This window comes from Anabrus simplex, chromosome 1, assembly GCF_040414725.1.
Source record: "Anabrus simplex isolate iqAnaSimp1 chromosome 1, ASM4041472v1, whole genome shotgun sequence".
Classification (NCBI taxonomy): domain Eukaryota; kingdom Metazoa; phylum Arthropoda; class Insecta; order Orthoptera; family Tettigoniidae; genus Anabrus; species Anabrus simplex.
Window position 1 is genome coordinate 1301401552 of NC_090265.1, and position 18088 is coordinate 1301419639.

At 38.5% G+C, this 18088-nt stretch overlaps 1 protein-coding gene across 3 annotated transcripts in view; it reads right to left on the reverse strand.

The window, feature by feature from the left end:
• Window positions 1-18088, reverse strand: part of c12.2 (von Willebrand factor A domain-containing protein c12.2) — a 753464-nt gene that overhangs the window by 705040 nt on the left and 30336 nt on the right. The gene's annotated exons all lie outside the window — the stretch shown is intronic.

Genomic DNA, 18088 nt, shown 5'->3' on the forward strand with positions numbered 1-18088 from the left:
AAAATCAATATTAGTTTTGAATCCATAGCATTTAGGTTCGCTGAGATGAACTGTGACACTCTGGATGCATTTTAAGTCAAAGTACAGCCCCAATTGGAATGGGGGTTAGAAGGGGTGAATGTCCAAACTGACCAATGTTATGGATATATATGTGTATGTTCCAGCATAGCTCTCAACCAAACTTGGTACATATATGGCTCACTATCTGGAGAAAAAAAAAAAAGGGGGGGGGGTTTGAAATGTAAAAACTATAGTAAACAATCAATATTAATGTAGAATCCACATTTTTTTGGGGTTTCTGAGATCAATAATGACACTCCAAATGTTGTTTACGTATGTACTCATAAACATCAGTAAGGAAACAAGAACTGAAGAAGATAAAACCATCTCAGAGGACCCAGATATTTCAATGAAACCACCAAAAAAGCAGGAGATTGCACAAGCAGTGAAGCAAATAAAGATTGACAAAGCACCCAAAATAGATATCATCCTGAAGGCCCGTAAAGGCAGATCCAGATTGAACAGCAATCATGGAGCCACTTCCAATAAGTTACTAATAAGGAGTGAAGAACACTTTCCAGACAAATGAAGTATGTCTTCTTCAAGATACTTGAGAAGGAAAAACTCTCTGACTGTAATAACTGTAAAAATAATAACTGTTTTCATACTGTAGAAAAGTGATGTCAAGAGTCATAGTGAACAGAATAAGGAATCCTATGGATAGGAGACTAAACCAACAAGCAATTTTCAGAGATGCCCAGACAACTGTAGTCCAGATTAACACCCTATAGATAATTGGAGAACAATTTGTTGAGTAACAAACTCTCTGAAATCATATAGCCCTCAAACATCTGTGAAATTACATAGACCTTAGTATCTGTTAATCAGGAAGCTATTTGTGTGTTTCATTACTTAATTGTTTAAGGTGAGTAGTCTCCCGTTTTTCAGAGGATCACCATCATCATCTGTTTTGCTTAAGTGGACAATGTATCAAGGTCACTCATGCAGCCTGACATCCCACGAACTATTTACAACTTCATGAACCACTGTCACCCTACACATATTTTAAAAAGATTGAATGAATTGGCTGCTCAGTTTGGGCTGTACAGCTGTTGGCTTGCATTTGGGAGATGGCAGTTTCAAACACCACTTTTGGCAGCCCTGAAGATGTTTTTCCACGGTTCTCACTTTTACACCCGGAAAATATTGGGGCTGTATCTTAATTAAGGCTATGGTTGTTTCCTTTCCAGTTCTAGCCCTTTCCTATCTCATCACTATCAAAAATATTTGTCTTAGATAATGCAATGTCAAACTTTCTTTTCCCTGACCGTATATATGCCCGCAGTGTGAGCACTCCTATTTATTACACAGGATTGGCTCTTCTAATCCTTAGAGAGTATTTTCCCTCTTTCCGTATCTGGGCAAAAAGGTTGTCCTTCCTTCTTCCTTCCCAAGGGGGTTTCAGCTCTGTTCGCCACAACGTTGCTCTTGGGCGTCCTCGGCTTCTGCTTGGTTTTGCAATAGCAAAGAACTTTCTTCTTCTTTTTTTTTTTTTTTTTTTTTTTTTTTTTTTTTTTTTGCACTTACACAGATAGGTCTTATGGCGACGATGGGACAGGAAATGGCTAGGAGTGGGAAGGAAGTGGCCATGGCCTTAATTAAGGTACAGCCCCAGCATTTGCCTAGTGTGAAAATGGGAATCCACGGAAAACCATTTTCAGGGCTGCCGACAGTGGGGTTCGAACCTACTATCTCCCGAATACTGGATATTGGCTGCACTTAAGCGACTGCAGCTATCGAGCTCAGTAAGAACTTTCTGTATGGGATGATATTCATCATGCCACTCAACATACCCAACAGTGGAATTTTCTCTTAAGCTTCTCACTGATAGCGGTGATACTGAAGATCCTCGCACATGTTCATTATGTATTCGTTCAGTCAAAGCAACATCCACCGACCACTGCAGCATTTGCACCTCTGTGGTGTGCATTTGCTGATCTTACTTCTTCTGTTTTACTCTGCATTCCGAGCCATACATGAGAGCTAATCCGACAACCCTCTTGCAAACTTTCCCTTTAAGCTTAATGAACATCTATCTGTTACACAAGATAACTGTCAGCAATTGTCATTTCATACAGCCAATACTAATGTGATGCTTGACATAGTCATTGGCTGTGACATCGGTGGTGCCAGTGGAGGGGGAGCAGAGAAGTGCTATGTGGCTATAGTATATTTGTCTTTACATGTATCAAGAAATGAATGCTGAATAGAGTTTTCTCCCCTCCACATTCCCTACCACTCCTACAAACATGCTTGTGTTAGCAAAGCATAGCCAAGACCAATGACCTGAAATCAGTCCAGCTGATAAAGCTGGAGATAATGTGAAGCCAATTTTCTCAAATTTAATAAAGAGTTCAATAATGGACTTCTATATTTACATAATTCGCCACAGTTGTTCAATATATCACCAATCCACAATTATTTACAAGTTTACATAACAAACAATTTTGTACATATACACGCATAGTTAGAAATTATTTGATAGAACCTGAGAATGTTCGTGTAGAACAAAACCTGTCATTCTGTCAATAATGAAAACCTACAACTTGTTTTCCAGTCACTGACCAGGCCAGAGATGGAATGAATGATGCCCCCATCTTGTGGCGAGGATAGGAATTGTGCTGGCTGCCGAGGCCTGTTGCACTCCTCTGGGGCAATGATTAACATGTTCAGTACCTGCTTCTGAGCGGGACACTTGAATGCCTGGACCAGCCATTTTCATGCCCGGCCCTCTTGACGTGCATCACTTAATACAATTTACAATTACTCCTAAACTATAAATGTTAGAAAAATGATATTTTGTGCTTACCTCTAGTAAATATTTAGGGTGTGAATCTGGTATCGCAGGTTTCAAAATACATCTAATTTTATACACCCTATCTGTATTTTCAGCATAATGATTACTGTCACCGAAGTGAAGAAATGAAAGAATACGAAGGAAGCGTATTCGGAACATTGTATTAGAAAGTATCGGAGTATGAAAATCAGGGTCCTCGGTCCAGTACATTTTTATATCAGGATTTTGGACTAACCAGTTTCCACGACTGCATGATCAAATTCTTTGTGAAAGGACGGGCCACCGCACTTGATTCGCGTATAGATTGGTCTGCTCACATGCATACTGATAAAATTCGTCTTTCATGAAAATACTCACGTAACTCAAAACATCCTGCTTTTCTATTTGAACGTTTATACCTGAATTCTCTCTAAAAGGTGGAACGGGTGGACAATAACTAGGATGATATGTATCAGGCACTTTACTTTTCTCTATAGGCCTATCGGAATTTCCTCGTCACACTCACTTTCACTATCTGAGTCTATTTCAGGAATAAGTTCATCACCAGAATAATCATAGTGAACAATATCTAATAATTAACCTTCCATAAGAAACTTTGTTTTATAAGCCATTATACTACACTTGGTAAGAACGACACGCACTGCATTGGAATCTCAAGTACCGTCTTGACATGCAAGGAAGTGCTGAGATATTCCCGCTAAAACAGCTAAGATAAACACGAGCCCACTCAACGCGAGAGTTATCTCAAAAAGGTCAACCAACTTCCTGCTACAACCAGTAATGCTGACTAAGGTGTAAGAATGCTATTTGCTTTACGTCGCACCGACACATATGTCTTATGGCGACGATGGGATAGGAAAGACCTAGGAATGGGAAGGAAGCGGCCGAGGCCTTAATGAAGGTACAGCCCCAGCATTTGCCTGGTGTGAAAATGGGAAACCACGGAAAACCATCTTTAGGGCTGCCGACAGTGGGGTTCGAACCCACTATCTCCCGATTACTGGATACTGTCCGCGCTTAAGCGACTGCAGCTATCGAGATCGGCGGTGTAAGAATGCATAGATAACGAATATAAACAGCATTGCTTTGCGCGGAACATTAAACGTCTTACGCCGTCCACGGCCCGCAGCATAGGAGCAAGCTTAAACATCTTACGCCATCCACGGTCCGCAATGAGTTAATGATTGACAGATGAAATGAAATGATAGTGGAGAGAGTTGCTGGAATTAAAGATGACAGGGAAAACCGGAGTACCCGGAGAAAAACCTATCCCGCCTCCGCTTTGTCCAGCATAAATCTCACATGGAGTGACCGCGATTTGAACCACGGAACCCAACGGTGAGAGGCCGACGTGCTGCCACCTGAGCCATGGAGGCTTCTGGCATTCTGTCAATAATATTTTCCTTTTTTACGGGTATATTATAGCGATGTAAGAGTTACACAGGGTGTTTCAAAAATGGGGGGCATAATTTCAGGTATGTATTTGTTATATGTAGACAATCAAAATAGTTCATTACAACATGTGTCCGGAAATGCTTCATTTCCGAGCTATGGCGTTCACAACACTGAACTTCACCGGAACGTTTTACTTCCGCAGGTCATTGTCATTACAGAAGATGTTCAAAAGGTCCACCTCCTGCTTGAATACAGACCACACATCGATGTCTCATTGAGTTGGACCGAATGTTTCGTGATCGATGGATAGGTACAGGTGGCCCGATTGCTTGGTCTTTACGTTCACCTGATCTGAACCCTCTCGTTTTCTACTTGTGGGGCCATTTAGAATCATCGGTGTATTCATCTATGGTTCCTGATGTGGAAACCCTTCGGAATCGAATTGTGGCATCGTGTGAGGACATACGCAATACTCCTGGAGTTTGGGATTGTGTTTGCAGATCAATGAGACATCGATGTGAGATCTGCATTCAAGCAGGAGGTGGACATTTTGAACTTCTTCTGTAATGACAATGACCTGTGGAAGAAAAACGTTCCAGTGAAGTTCAGTGTTGTGAAAGCCATAACTCGGAAATGAAGCATTTCCGGACACATGTTGTAATGCACTATTTTGATTGTCTACATGTAACAAATACATACCTGAATTATGCCCCCTATTTTTGAAACACCCTGTATTTCATGTTTCAACAGACTGAAAAATCTTAAAAGTTATATTAACCGAGTCGAGACTGAAAAATAATGGCTTCCTTATTTAAAAAATTATTTACAATGACACGCTCCCAAATTTTCAGTGTGTGAAGTGAGTTTGACAACGCCGTAGTTTCCATATTCTCTGATGTTTCCCTTCTACTTTCAGATGGACACGAGGCAGCACTGATGAAATTATTCTGCAAAGGGTGCACCATGAGGTTCTTGTTAAACATCTCAAGTCACGCAGCCATTTCCTTCTGCACCCAGAGCCTTTCATAGCTCAGCTGGAATGTCATCAGGCCCCATCGCTTTCCCTATCTTCAACCTTGACATGGCTGCTTGGACTTGAGCTGATGTGATCTCAGGTAGAGGTCCTTAAATAAGAAGCTGTGGAGTTGTTACATCCAATGGGAATTCTTTGCTGATAACTTGCAGAAGTACTCCCTCCATAGGTTGTTGATGGCCTTGTCCTTAGTGATTCATTTCCTCTTATCGTCATGAATATGGTGGTGACAAAGTCCCTGGAGTGTCTGTCATGCTGCATGGCAACTCACTGATGTTAAACCACTAGCAAAAATTAAAGAGGGGATGTCATATAGTGTGGTTCTCAATAAGAATTTTATACTACTACTACTACTACTATTATATATATATATATAAGGAAAATCTTGGAATGGATGTTTCGTAAGAGTGACATTGAAATAGGGTGCTTGGAATCGGGTAAAACGCAGGTAAAACAGGCTGTTTTTGTGGGATTAACATCGAAAAAGAAATCCTTAAATGATAATACTCAGGAAACAGTTACGTGCAAAGCTGTGGGAAAAACGTACGCCGAATTGCATAAAACAGTAAAGGAAGGAGTTAACATCGAAAAAATTGGCGTTAAAATAAAACGAATAAGGAAAACAGCAAAGGATGACCTTATACTTACTGTAGAAGGCAAAGAAAAGGCTGACGTATTACAACGTGAGATAACTAAAAACATCAAGGAAATAGAGGTTTGAACAGAAAGGAAGGAGACAACAATTCTAGTGTACGGTATGGATCCAGATTTAAATGAAAACTATCTCAGAGCAGCACTCTCCTTAGAAGCTGCTGTCGAAGAATCTCAGATCAATATTACGTCCGTAAGACCGGGGAGGTTCGGAAATCTGAATGCTAGCGTAATATTGCCAACGGAACCATCGAAAATACTGTTAAAGAAAAAGAAAATAAATGTGGGATGGGCAACCTGTATGGTGAAGGAAAAAGTTACAGTTGCAAGGTGTTTTAAATGTCTTGGATTTGGACATAAAGCGCCACACTGCGACGTTAAGGATGACCGGTCACGGAGCTGTCTAAATTGTGGACAAGAAGGCCATTTGGCGAAGGATTGTGGGAACATTTCGTTTTGCACCATGTGCCAAGTGGAGGGCCACCGCTCAGATCAAATGAAATGCCCTACTTACAGGAAGCTAATATTAGAGGCAAGGAAGTTGAATTTAAACGACCAATAATGGACATACTGCAGGCGAATCTCATGAGGAATTCCAACAGTCATGACATCATGTATGCGACAGCCTTGGAAAAGAAAGTAGACTTAGTGCTTGCTAGCGAGCCAAACAGAAGGCGAGTAGCCGAAGGTGGTTGGTTCCCGGACAAAAGATGTGATGTAGCTGCATATTTTTTAAATGATAAGTTGGAGGTGCTAAGCATAAGGTCAGAAGAAGGATATTTGTGTATTCAACTTCAGCAATATCAGATTTATTGTTGTTATATCTCTCCTAACATCCCTTTTGATATTTTCAAAGCTGAAGTAGATGCAATAGTTCAGGACTGCATGGTGTCAGGTATTGAATCTATCATTCTCAGAGACCTAAATGTCAAGTCACCTCTGTGGGGGGCACCAACTGCAGATCGTAGGGGAGAATATTGGGCAGAATGGATAGCGACCCTAGACTTGGTGGTTCATAACACTGGAATCTTACCAACTTTTCCCAGAGGGAACTCAGAGTCTTTCATAGACGTCACCTGCTCAACGCAGGGTATAGCATCATTCACTGTTGACTGGGAAGTTATGGAAGATGAATCTCTCAGCGACCATCGTTTTATTTACTTTCAAGTTAAGGGATCGAAGAAGCTTAATGATATCACGAAAACGGTGTGGAACTATAATTGGGAAACTTTTAAAATTGCAATCGAGTGGATGTCACAAACTGTAGATACAGTGCAACATACTCTAAAAGATGTAACTGCTGTTCTTAAAGATGCTTGTAGGACCAGCCGATTGAGGGGATCAACAAAATATAAAACACGAGTCCCTTACTGGTGGAACAATGAAATATACATGCAAAGGAAAGACTGCAATCGCAAGAGACGAATTCTTACAAGATCTAGAAAAAAAACCGGTCAGGTCAACTTAATACCATTAGAAGCTGACTATAAGGCATCAAAGAGGCAACTAATGAAGCTAATAAAGGATTCTAAGAGAAATCTCTGGCAAAAGCTATGCGAAGATCTAGACAGTGATATCTGGGGAGCGGGATATAAGATAGTGACCGGTCGAATAATCAACAGGGTACCAGTTCAGCTCCCAGCTGATAGAAGGAAAGCCATAGCAATGGAGTTGTTCCCTTGTACTAATGTCAGACTTGAAACGGAATCAGATTTTTGTGTTGCAGAACCGTTCACTGTGGTTGAGTTACAAGAGGTAGCACGCAATATGAAGACTGGTAAGGCACCAGGTGTAGATGGAATCCCACCAGAAGCCATCAAGTATGCAGTTGAGGTGGCACCTGGTTGGATCTTATCAGTCTTCAATGATTTATTAAAAAAGCGTGAATTCCCCGATGAGTGGAAAGTAGCCAAGCTAGTGCTGTTATTGAAGGCAAGGAAACTATCATTAGATCCATCAGCATACAGGCCACTTTGCTTATTAAACACCTTGAGCAAACTTTACGAAGGATTGATTAAAACTAGACTGGAGAAAGAACTTGAACAACAGGGAGGACTTTCTTCGAACCAGTTTGGATTTAGAAAGGGTAGAACCACAACCCAAGCTATTGAGAGGGTGATTCAAATACAGGCAGAAAGCAGTGAGAAATGGGCTGCCTTGATAACGCTAGATGTCAAAAATGCTTTTAACACTGCTTCTTGGAGCATTATTTTGAGAGAACTTTGTAGGATGAACATTTCTCAGTACCTACAACAAATAATCGTTAAGTACTTCAAAGGACGAAGAATACGATTTCATGATTTAGAAGATCTTGAAATGAGTGCTGGCGTTCCACAGGGATCTGTCCTAGGACCCACCTTGTGGAACATTCTATATGATGGTGTCTTACGCCTTTAGCTGACAAAAGGGACAACATCTATTGGTTATGCAGATGACCTTGCAATAGTGGTAATAGCAGAGAATGTAGAAGAACTGACCTTCTGAGTAAATGAATCACTGAGACGAGTTAACCTTTGGATGGTAAATAATAAGTTGAGATTGGCTCCACATAAGACTGAGGCTGTAATTTTGAAAGGTTCCAGGAATTGGAAAAATGTCCGTTTCTTATTAAATGATACAGTGATTATCCCAGGAAAGTCTGTACGATACCTCGGGGTTCTTATTGACAGGAATTGCACATTTGGTGCACATGTGAAGGCAGTAACCCAAAAGGCAGAGAAGAAGGCATCGGTATTAGCCAGACTTATGCCTAACATCGGGGGACCAAGAACAGTTAAGAGACAGATTATGTGCTCTGCAGTATATTCCATTTTACTTTATGCTGCACCTATCTGGCACAATGCACTCAGGAGGAAGATTCACCGAAGAGCTATGGAAAGAGTACAGAGGAAAATGCTGCTCAGAGTTACATGTGCATATCGAACTGTTTCGACAGCAGCTTTACAAGTTGTAGCTGCCAGCATTCCCATTGACCTCCTCGTTGTAGAGAGAAAACTTTGGCATGAAACGGGTGCAACTATATCTGCTGAAGAAAAGAAAGCCTCGAGGAACCAACTCTTACTAGACTGGCAAGACCGATGGGATGGCACAACCGATGTTGGCCAATGGACAAAAAAGCTAATACCCAACATAGGAGACTGGCTTAAATGTAGACATCGGCAGGTAGATTACTATCTGTCGCAGATCCTGACAGGACATGGAAGATTCGGCGTATACGCCATGAAGATGGGAAAGATGCAGGGAGATGGTTGTCGGTACTGTTCTGAAAGGGATACAGTAGAACACACTTTTTTCTACTGTGTTCGATGGGAAGAAGAACGAAGGAAAGCCTGCCAACAACTTGGCCGACAACTCACGCCAGGGAATCTGGTTCAGATTATGTTAGAGAGCCCGTTTGCCTGGAACACAGTAAAGGCAATGGCGACAAGCATTATGGGGATGAAGGAGAAAGAAGAGAAAGGAAGAACTTAATAATATACATCACTCCATTCTGATGTCATGCCGACAAGCAGTTCCAGAATGGTCTGAGTGAAGAAGGCAGGGGTTTTTAGTTGGTGGAAATCCAACTCCCACACAGAGTGGTGTCTTTAAAAGATTTTCCCCTGCCATAACAAAAAAAAAAAACTAAAAAACTACTACTACTACTACTACTACTACTACTACTAGCCATTTCCAGCCACATACAACAGAATTTCTGAATCTAAGAGCATTTCTAGTACCTAGTTAAGAGCATCTCTAACTGAGGAGTGTCTGTTCAAAAGGCACTATTTCCACCAAAAGAAAGTTGTGGGGAAAATGCAAGAAGCGTACAATAAAAGGCACATGGAACATACCCATGATTAGTATGCTACAATTTTTAAGGAATTACATCTTTCTGATCTTTATTGTTCATGGAATTTGATAGAATTCAACTACTGTAATGCATCTGGATGAAATACTGAATATTATTTTTGAAGTGGAAATAGCACCTTTGAGCCAGTCTGCTTTATTCAACTGAGTCACCGTTTTGATTTCTGTGGTCTTGAATTGAAATTATTTTATTCGTTTCAAATGGCAGCAATCTCAATTTTGCAGACAGTATGTTTTATTCCTTTCTCTTTGTTGTTTTGGTCTTCTCTGAGGATTCTGCCTTTCGTTTGGGGAAAAACAAAAATAGAGGTTACACTTTATGAGGTAGCATATTTAAGTTACCAAAAGATTTTCTTATGTTTTAAACCATTTCAATGTTGTGGCTCACATACAGTTCCCTGTAAGCTTCTTATTTATTCTTCATGTTTTTGTAAGTAAGGCTATTATGACTTCTAACGATTTTTCTATATTTTCTATTATTCCTGTTGTGTTTTCTTTGATATCAGGCATTTTTCTGATTGGAGCCATTTAGAGTAATATTACCTAGTTTTATTAACAAATGGTTTTATACTTACATCGAGCTAAATATATAATCCTTTCTATACTTAATTTGTTCCTTGCCTTACGCAATTATGTTTTTGATCCAGCTCAGAATTGTTGGCATATGTGAAATATATAAATGGTGGATGTGTGCCCATGTAAATGTCAAACCTTGTTTTTAATCTTATTTCGTTCTATACGTCTGGGATTTTAATGTTTGCATTTTATGACTCTGGTGACATGAATCTCACTGTTATGTGCCTTAACTGATGTCCTTACTTTTCAAGGCTATTAGCAAGAGATTATCTTGATGATGTGTTCTGTTGAAATGATTTTACAATGCTACGTTTTATGAAGGCAATGTTTTTGAGTAAAACAGATACATCTTGGTCCGCAGCAATGATCTATCTTGGGATCTGTAGAACACTTCGACTCCATTCATGGGTCCATGAATGTATCCTTTCTTTTATGTTTGGTGGACTCTGTTTGTGAGTGGATTTTTATAAATGGTGAAACATTTTGCACTGTGGTGAGAATTGTTTGCTTTACTTCAACTCAGCTCCACCTCCCCATATTTTAATGTATCTCTCTCGCTCCATATTTCATTATTCTCGTGACTTTTTAAGTTTGGTGGACTCTGGTTGTGAATGGATTTTTATAAATGGTGAAACATTTTGCACTCTAGTGGGAATTGTTTGCTTTAATTCAACTCAGCTCCACCTCCCCATATTTTAATGTGTTTCTCACTCTCCATATTTCATTATTTTCGTGACTTTTTTTCGTTGGGTGCTATAGAATTTTGTTTATTTAACTTTCCTTTATTTTCCTGTGACCTCCATATAAGATTCTCGATCTGCACAGGTCACCTTTTCTCTCTGTAATTGGCCTATTTTTACATCACATTTCCTTTTTCTTTGTCTTAAAATGTAATTCCGACATTCCGTGGGAGTTTAATTGTTGCAGGGGCATGACTCATGTTCCTTTGTTAAATGGTTTGGTGTGAAATTTAAACAACTCACCCAAATTTCAATACAGTAGAAGTTTGCTATAGCGAGTACGGCATATAACGAGAACCCCGTTATACCGACAATATTTTGCTATCCCTTCAACATTTCTATATTAAAACGTGTATTATCCTTCGGTTATAGCAAGAACCCTATCACTGATGCATCCATTATTACAAGCCATTAAGCGCGCGCAATTTTTTCCGTTATCGACATTTATGCACCCCAGCGATTATGTTGCATGCAAACGATTATCTTCAGTATAGTTTCCTCGCTATGTTCACTAGCGAGTTGTCTCGTCGACATTTGAAGGCGATGTTGGAGTCTTTAGTAATACCCATTGACCACTGTTCCGTAAAGAAAATTTGAAATGAAGGAGAACATATTTTCGTAATAAATGCGTAAATAATGAGTCCGATAACAGTTATTAGTCTGGTTAAAAATAAAGGCTGACTAAACGATCGCTTAATTTTAATGCTAAATACTGCAATTAAGTAAAAATGGGATACATCTCGATATATGGCAGAGTGCATAATTGATTTCACAGGTTAGTTTATATTTTCTCGCATCTGGTTAAATTATGGAAAGGTTATTATCATGTAAATTTATAGCGAGAAGGTTATCATTTATCTACTGGCACTTGAAGTATGTTTTCATCATATGTATAGTATGGCTAAGTTAGGATAGGTGACACTGTTTGAATAAGGAAACTGAAATGTTTGCCACAAAATGCGATCGACCATCTTTGGTACGTTATAGTTTTCTCACTATGTGCATTTGCGAGCTCTCTCGTCGACATTCAAAGGCGATGTTGGAGTCGATTAGTAATACCCAATGACTGCAATTCTCTAAAGAAAATTCAAAATGAAACAGGATAACAAGTTTTCAAAAGAAATGCGTAAATAATGTGGCCGATAGCAGTTGCTGGTGAGATGTAGTGTTTACAGTGCATTATGTCTATGTCTTCTGGTATGGGCTATATCAAATTTGTTACTTTCATTGACCGGTCTCAGTCTCATCCTTGGCTTTGACAATATGAAAGTGACTGAGGTATGGGTGATGCTAGTAATACCATTCCTTATGCAGCCAGTCCCTGTTATGAATGGTATGAAAATATCACTCATAGGGTCGGTTGGTGCATGTATTTCAGTGGGCTTGGCAGACTGATATGTAATAGCAACTGCTGGCTCAGTGAGGAAAGCAACGGGAAACTACCTCAATCCTCATTTCCCTAGTACGCCTCTTCAGTGACGCCTAGGCTATTTATGACAGCTGTTGGTGAAGCTGCAGAGGATCAAACCAGCCTTCGGGCTGAATACCCAACATACATACAATTACATAAAATCAGCTTCATGGTACGTATCGCACTTTAATAGATTCACAACTAAGTATTTATTTATTTTCCACCTAGTTAATTTTAAGGACACTTCCTCTAAAGCATTACTTTGTCAATTTATGTATTTTTCATCTAAACAGTGTTATGTGGCTGAAGATGTTGATAATATACGAAACATGTACCATTTTTAACCATTAAATTGCCTTAAGCATTGTATCGACTGGGTGGAAAATAAATAAATACTTAGTTGTGAAGCAGTTGTTAACTCTTAATACGTAGACTTTCGCGACCACTAAATGACATTATGATAATTATTTGGGGATATTAGGTCGTGTAATAATAAATACGGCTGAAGTAAACAATCTCTTAATTTTAATGTTTTATACTGAAATTAAGTAAGAATGTGATACACCTCAAGATACGGCAGAATACATCACTGATTTCAGAGGATAGTTCATATTTTCTCGCGTCTAATTAAATTTTGGAAAGGCTATTCACATGTAAATTTTAGCGAGGAAGACTCATTTCTCTACATGCGTTTCAATTATGTTTTCATGACACAGAAAAGGTTAGGTTAGGTGACGACATTTGAGGAAGAAAACTCTGGAGTAATACAGTATTTCTCAGAATCCAAGAAGTTTTTTTCCTCAGAATCTCATGCGAAAAATCAAGGGTCGTCTTGCATTCGCAGCCTAACACTCATGAATACCACTGGCAACTCTCGCAGTAACCACGCTGCTTCTTTTCACCCCTGCACGCACTCTCACAAACAAAATTCGTTGACAAACGACCAACTCTATTGTACATCGTTAGCCATGACAACCGGTTGTAAAGTGCCTGTGTGTAACGTCACTGGATCTCGGGAAATAGTGAAGAGGGAATGACATTATATTAGCTTCTACAAAAAAGTTTCTCAAATCTGCAGAATGACATCAAAACATGCGAGCCTTCGAATTCTTAGAAAGGCCACGGCTACTCAGAGGCAGAGTTATAACGCGTCTACTGTACGTGACTCTTAGTAAAATTAAATTTTATAGACAGCAAGAATATTTTTGTGATGGATAGTCGTAAAGATACGTGGAACAGGTATTGGCGGCAAATTTTCAACGGGTTCTCGTATATATTATGATGCCAATTTTAAGTTAATGGTTATTAAACACTCGAAAACATAGAATAATTATGCAGCCGCAAGAAAATATGGCATAGGCCTAACTAAAGCCAATATTTGGCGTCAGCGCGAAGACAAAGAAAAAAAAAATGCATTCAGTGGTCCGCAACAAGAACGCTTTCTGAAATGATAATAAAATCACTTCAGATCTTAAAAAGAAAACCAATGACAATAATCTCATTATCACCAAATCTGATAAAGGCAACACTACTGTCATAAAGGAAAAAACTGACTACTTAGATAAAACCAAAAATGTTTTCAGTGACCCTTCTTTTTCTATAGTAAAAAAAGACCCAACCACAAAAATCCAACGCCTACTCAAACATACTTTACAAAACGCTTCCTTTCTCCTCACAGATCAAGAAAAACCTAAATTAATAAACATGAACCCAGGACTACCCACTGCCAAAGCCCTCCCTAAAATTCACAAAACTAACATTCCCATCCGTCCAATAATCAATTACAGACCCAGTCCCCTATACAACACTTCTAAATTCATCCAAACATTTTTACTAAAAAACTATTGATTTTTATCCAACAAATCTATCAAAAATCTAATCAACAAATCAAAGAATTTTGAAATCCAACCAAATTTTTCTCTCCATTCTTTTGACATTGTAAACATGTACCCTAGTAATCCAATTTCCAAATTATTCCCCATAATAAACAACAACCTAAACAAATTCAGTAACCTAAGTAAACTTGAAATTCAAGACTTCATGTCCATTTTAAAATTAGTTCTCAACAATAATTATTTTACCTTTGACAACATCATTTATCAACAAGATGGCTTGGCTATGGGCTCACCAGCTTCTGGCATTCTTGCTGAAATTTACCTCGACTTCTTAGAAAACACAAAAATTAATAATAATAATAATTTCTCCAACATCCTCTTTTGGGCCAGATATGTCGATGACACATTAGTAATTTTAAATGAGGAATCAACCAACGCAGCCTCTACACTTCTTCATCTCAACAACTTAGACTCTAACATTAAATTCACCCTCGAATCAGAACACAACCAAACTCTTAATTTTCTAGACCTAACTATCACTAGACAGCCTTCTTCTTTATCTTACAAAATTTTCAGAAAACCAACCCAAACAGCAACCACAATACAACAAGATTCTTCGCACCCTCAAGCTCATAAACGTGCTACTTATAACAGCTTAATTTTTCGTGCCTTCAACACCTATGTCCAAAAACGATTTAAATAACGAATTAAACACCATCCGCAACATCGCTAAATTCAATGGCTTTAACAACTCCTTCATAAACCGCATCATCAACAAATTCAAACACCGTCCAAAAACCACTTTATCTAAAGACACAATAAAACCAACTGCTTTTTCCACCTTCACTTTCACTCAGGATGCTTATAAAATAACTAATATTTTTAAAAAACATAACATGAAAATTTCTTTTAGAACAATAGAAATCTTGATATATTACACAACTCTAAATCTCTAAATAAATCTAATGCTTTTTCTAAATCAGGTGTATACAGATTAAAATGCAACAACTGCGATTCCTCCTACATCGGACAGACTGGCCGCAACTTCAATATCAGATACTCTGAACATATCAACGCCATTAAATACAACAGATTCTCCGCCATAGGACAACACATACAAAGCATAGTTTCACCAATATTGACAATGACATGAAAATACTTATAATCATTAACAAAGGCCCGCTCTTAAACATTACTGAAAATTGCTTTATCCACCTTGACCAGTACTTCAACCCTAATTTCAATTTAAACGACATTTCTGAAAAACCCAACATCCTTTTCGACTTCCTAATTCTTCTTCTCAAAAATTCCAAATTCCAAAACCCCAATTCTATTTTCCATGCCTTACAAAGTTCCTACCCACATTTTCTACCTCCAATAACCCACCCTCCTAACCCACCCTAAACTTCCCCTTCTTCATTTCCCTATCTTATCCTTCCTCAACACCATTTAACTTCAATTTCTTTTATTCTTCTCTTATTTCACTATTACTCTTCCTTTATTAATTTATTCTACCTTTCCTAATATAAAAAAAAACACCCTACCTTCATTTCGGTTCTCCTCATTCAAATTTTAACTCTTGTCTTGCGCCAACTTCGACTACTTCAATCATGACCTAATTTTTTTCATTTTAAAAATAGCGCACTGTGCATATATGTTTTCATTTGTTTTCCGATATTGCGCTTTTTACTATATTATTTTCTCTTTACAATTGTTTTTTCAAGTCAACTGTTTTCCAAGAACTCAGCAGGAGCACAATTACTCATTCAATTATACTGAATTGCGTTGTATATATCTATATATACGTACTTCCCACAACCGAGGCAAATACTGGATCTTCAGGATATTCTCCATTCTACTTTGGCGTTCTAGACCACAGCACATGACCTTGAGTGTGCTGCGCTGATCACCGGGAGCTGGCAGTTTGCTTCTATAAATCTATTCGTCTTCGACTTCAACATATTTATAGATCTTCATATGTTGTTCGATAGTGTTGTGACTTTGTACCTGACGGTGTGTAAAAACTGACCCATTTGACCGTTCTCCACTGTTCATAAACATTGTGAGACTTTACCTATCATTGCGTGTGCCATACTGCCATTTATAATATTACATACTGTTTTCTTTTAAGTGACTCACAGTTTCTACCCCCATCATCATTTTATATATACCGATCCAGAGTTCACTTAATCCTTTTCTTTTTCATATGCATTGTTTTTCATGTTTTTTATGTTTTAAACGGCTGACGATGACCTGGACTAGGGTCGAAACCGGTCCCATTTCTAATTACTATTAAATAAGAATGTAATCACTCATTTCTTTCTCTTATGTATTGAACAGGTTGAACCTCTTTTTCAATTATTCAATTTTAACGTTAATACTTTCAATACGGAACAATGAAATTTTTATCTTTAAATTAGGCCTATATATCGCTAGCCACTTAAGTTGGCCGAACCCGGCAAGCCAGACGTGCGTGTAGCGGTGGCCGGTTATATCTAACGCTGAGTAAAAGTACTGTAACAGTTTTAGACAGCAAGAATATTTTCCTGACGGATCGCTGTATTGTAGAGACGCATGGAATAGGTATAGCCAGCAAATTTTCAACGGGTTCTCTTTAGTATTATGATGCCAATATTAAGTTAATGGTCATTAAACCTGCGGAAATAAAATATAATTGTCCAGCCGCAAAAAAAAGGGGCATAACGAAAGCTAATGTTTGGCATCTAAAATAGTATTAAAATGTGTACTGTACAACAAAGCACTTTTTGAGCCTGATTTAAATTTTCAAAGGAAAAAGTGGGGATCACCTTGGATTCAGCGAAATACAGAACTGTGATTTTTTCAGAATGAAATTAAACATACACTTTCACGTAGTGTCGCATTTCGAAAAATAACAAACAAGCAAGTTGTAGTGTGGATATCATCCGCGAAATAACAAGTTTTGAACAAACTGATTGCAGTTTCATACCAATTTTAATGTGTATGGGGAATTTTCCCGCTTTTATACCAAAAAAAAAAAAAAAAAAATGGATATAACAACAATCCGCTATAGCGAGTAAATTTTCTGCCAATGGGAATTCTCGCTATAAAGGACTTCTACTGTACGTGTTTTGATCCTGCTTGATTTTATAAGGATACATGGGTTTGGTCAGAATTATAAGAGTTCAGAAAATTATTGGTAGCTGATTTATATGCAACGGTGTTGTATGTAGATATAAAATTACATTGAAGAAACAGCGCTCTGTGTGTGTGTGTGTGTGTGTGTGTGTGTGTGTGTGTGTGTGTGTGTGAAAGAGAGAGAGAGAAAGCTGATTTACTGTGAGTACCCCGGTATTGTTCTGTACAACCTGTTGGTGACATATCCTATTTATTTCATTATCATTTGATTTGCTCTGCTCTCCTTTTGGTTTAAATAAACTTCATGTTTTAATTATCCTCTTTCATTTACAGTAGTAGCCTGGCTCGCCCCAGATAGATGTTTCTTTTATTTGATGAGGATAACAGGGTTCAAATTATGAGAGTTTGATAGTCTCCTCTGGCCGAAATCCACAACTATATTAACACATTTTTCTTCCACTGCGCCCGTGAACTCTGCCTTTATTTATTGTTTGGTTTGAATATGCTTTCTTGTGTGTGGTGTTGACTGGGTAGGTGGTCTGTCTCACGTTTTGAACAGACAGTCATCAATTCCATGGAGGGGAATTTTATAGCAGACACACACAAGCTTCATTTTAGGGAACT